Source organism: Phalangium opilio, unplaced genomic scaffold (genome assembly GCF_054372755.1).
Source record: "Phalangium opilio isolate 3A_F unplaced genomic scaffold, DU_Popi_V2 ptg000032l_1, whole genome shotgun sequence".
In the NCBI taxonomy this organism is placed as follows: Eukaryota; Metazoa; Arthropoda; class Arachnida; order Opiliones; family Phalangiidae; genus Phalangium; species Phalangium opilio.
Window position 1 is genome coordinate 8,557,317 of NW_028324159.1, and position 3,911 is coordinate 8,561,227.

Here is a 3,911-nt window from a genome sequence, read left to right on the forward strand (position 1 = left end):
GAAATTTGTTTTCACGCTGTAGGATATGCAACTCCCTATCTCGGACGACAGCTTATTCTCTATATACTCTGTTCCAGCTTCGGTTGTCAGCACGAGCAAATCTAGATCTCCACGTAACGCAGCTTTCTGCGTGCTGACAAGAGCCAAAGAAAAGAAGGATTTTCAGGATTTAAAATATTCGCGAGTTTCTTTAGCTCTCACGCGCATTTTTTATCCTGATATTACTAAATCCTAATTCTCTCTGCTCAGTAATCACCCTCCCCTTAACAGGAGTTACTTTTCAGAAAGTATATTGTTATTCTGCAGACTACAGTACTCCAGGACATTGGGCTACTTGTTTGCCCCCAGCTTTTCGAAAAATGTTGGCTAGAATCTCGGCCCGAATAATGTGAAAGGGGTAATTTACCTAAAATTCTCTACTCTAGTAATAATATAGTTATATTGCTTTAAAATTTTTCTTCGATCGATATTTGAAAATCAGTGTACTGTTTGTGTTGTGACGTTTCAAGTGAAGCCACGCTGTGTTTTATACAACTTTTTAAGTGTAGAACTAATGGACGGTTTTGTGGTAGATATAATTAAAATCATATGCTACTACTCAATAGAGTAATGTGAGTTCTACGTATGCAAAAGTCATACCCTTCTATCTCCTAATTAGCTAAGAGTCATCCCCCCTACCAGGCGCGTACAGTATCCCCTCTTACAAAAGCGCGCCTAGAGGGAGGGATACACCGTCTACTCCCCTCATACTGACACACATTCATAGTTAAAATCAAATAGTTAAAATTTTATAGATGGCAGCACGAAACTTTATTTTTATAAATTTTTTAACGAAAGTTTAAAATGAATTATAATTAAATCATTAATTTCCTAGAAAGATAACTAAAAGTAAAACCATGGACAAAGCAATACAGTATTGCTTAGTCCATGGCGCGGCTCTCCATTATCGCATATTTTGTGGGCCTTTCGTGTGGCTTTCACCGAAATTTGGAGTACCAAAAATGAGAGGCTTATAGTTATACACCTAGCGTTTCAATCCGGAGGGGATGCCAGTTGTTTTTTGTTTTTTTTTTTTGGTTTGGGCTCAAGAAACAATACAAAACTTGCTTAAATGACAATGAAAGTGCACAAACTACTTAATCCAAAAGTAAAGTAGCCAACATTTAAGTTAAAATATTAGGTTTCAAACTAATAATCCACTGCTCAAACATTTAATAAATAGTGATTTCTCTTTCGGGAAGAATCAAATTAACTTAATTATTTGCTTTAATCAAAGTCAAATGTTACTTGAAGAGCAACGGCGCTAGAATCGTCTTTAATTAATGCTAAGTCTTTTGCTAGGAACCATCAATTATACCATCGCTATATTTATATTTTTTTCTGTACAAACAGTTCTAACTGGACCGTCCCGAAAACTAATATAGACTATACCCCCATCTAGTGGCCTTGCGGTTTTTCGCGTGGAGAAAAAATATTGGGATTGAACGTATTTCGTTCCTAGGCATGCTTTCCAAGAACGAGGAGGGAGAGAGGGGGAATGAGAATGTTTTAAACGAGTGAAGAAGGACTCCTTCGGGAATGTTTTTGCTTTGCGCCATCTATCGGATGGTGCAAAGGTTTAGTCCGACTATTTTTTACGGCTGGGCGCGCCTTTTTCCCCCATTTTCCCCCCTGTTTTTCCCGTGCGGAATTCAGAAGTTTATAAAAAGTACTCAGTATCACACTTAGGTGGCTCTGCAACGTGAAAGAATTTTATTTATTTATGAAATTATTTTCCTCCTCGACCGGGTTTCGATCCCGCACCATCCACAGAGCTCTCACTCCACGGATTGACGCCTTTACGCTCTCGGCCGTCTACTCATATTAACAGGCTCGAGTTATGTTGCTTAAACCTAGCATCTCTCTCACGTCGGCAGTCGGCGCGTTCCTCTCGCGTCTTGCTTAGTTGGGGCAGGGAGGAGGTAACTTTGTTCGAGGCGGGGTCGCGGCGAGTCTCTCGTTTCCATGGTAGCGCGCCTATACAATGCCGAGAATTGAAATCTCTTGGCGGGAAATTCGCGAATGGTAGATAGGCAGTTTAAAACGGGTAGCGCTACAATTATAAAATACGTCGCGTTTTTAGCATTAGAAGGTTTACAAAATAATTTTAGGAAAGTCTGAAATATAATAAAAACTAAACACATTTTTAAAGTAAGAGATATTTGATTTGTAAACCAAAAGAAATTAATACCGTAGTCTCTGGAGAGTGTATCAGGGAAACCTCTGTAACTAAGCAAGTTTATGATATTACCATCTCTGTAAGTGTTCGAATTAAATAAATAAATATTTATATTGTAAGTTAATTAAATTAACTTGCAAGTGCTTCTAGACAGACACATTTTTGAGGTTAACCATACCTGTACATTTAATTTGGTAATTTAGGTTTTGGGATTAGATAAGCTAAAGTCTAAAAACTTATTTTTTCTCTTTAAGCGCGTTACAATTTTGGACAAACAAAGACGATAATTTGATGTTTAATTTTAGTATTGGCATTCGCAATAAAATCTTTCTATTAACGTTTGATTACTCAAATAATCCTAATAATAAATTTTACGAAGCACAAGCACTTTCTAAGGTTCTTTTCACTTTTCAGTAACAAATTTTGACAATGAAAAATTATCATTTCAAGTTTAAATTTGCCTAAAAACGATAATGATAATTTATTTAATTAACTCTTAACTGGATTCTTTTCAGTTACATATTTGCCAAAGACAAAATATCGTTTCAAGTTTAAATTTACCTATAAACGTTAATGATAATTTATTTAATAACTTCTTAATTTTAACTAATAAGAGTAATCAATTACTAATCATCACTTATGGTCACTAACTTTAAGAAAAAAAGTTCAATATTACTTTTATAAACGTAATAAAAATAAGCATTGTTAACATGATAATTCAAAACCTAATACTACAACTTCACATTAAGTAATGAGTTCAGAAATAAATGTACTTGTTTCTCTCACCAGAAGGAAAACAATTATCTAGACATCAAGAAACAATATCAATATCATCATCCCATTCGTAAACGCAACAGTTATGAACCAAATTTCAAAATTTGCAAAAAAATATCTTCGAACTCACTTCCTTGCTGATTGCAGACGCTTTTCTATGCCTAGCAGCCTACCGGCGTTTCCCTATTGTAGCGTCATCTACGTACACTACTATTTTAGCAATTTGGAAGAAATAATTATTCATTGTTAACTATCTATTAAATTTAGTTTTTTAATTGTAAATTTTATGTATGAGCAAAACAGTTTAAAATTACTTTGGCATATGTATTAAAATTAGGCCGACATGATGGCGCTAAATAGAGCCTAGATCTGACTTAGATAACCAGCCTTCATTCCGACTCTCAGAGCATTCCACCCCCATTTTTCCTTATAACTACACCCCCAGTTCAAAGAATTCGATTTACATGTATAAGCGCGACTTTTGAAGAAAATTCGAAGGAACCGAAAATTAACATTAAGTTTTATGGGAGAAGGTAGGTATTTTTGCCAGATCCTTTCTTTGACCTATTGATTCAAATGACCTTAAATTGTAGTGAGACGTGTGTTTCAATGTGTTTTATTATACTGAGAAAGATTAAAGAAAGGCCAAACTGATGATATCTTCGGATCTACTGATCCAAATGTCCTGAAATTTCACCCCGAGGTGTGTTACAATCTATTCTATTACATTAAATAGGAGAAATATTTGAATAAAAATGAATTTCTAATGTAAAAATTGTAAATTCAGTATTTCTAATGTGAAAATTGTAAATTCAGTATTTAATCCACAATTCAGTACTTACAACCATTTTCCAAGAAAGAAACCCAGCCCCATCCTTGTCCAAAACAGGCCTTTTAGAGAGTAATAGATTATAAAACC

The 3,911-nt window shown here is 34.9% G+C and overlaps 1 long non-coding RNA gene across 1 annotated transcript; it reads right to left on the reverse strand.

Annotated features, from left to right (window-relative positions):
• Positions 1-1,698: 1,698 nt before the first annotated feature.
• LOC149685903 (uncharacterized) lies at positions 1,699-2,958 on the reverse strand. Its single transcript, XR_016384024.1, has 2 exons — positions 2,870-2,958; positions 1,699-2,779 (listed from the first exon to the last, which is right to left on the reverse strand). It is a non-coding gene; the product is annotated as an uncharacterized LOC149685903 (long non-coding RNA).
• Positions 2,959-3,911: the final 953 nt, after the last annotated feature.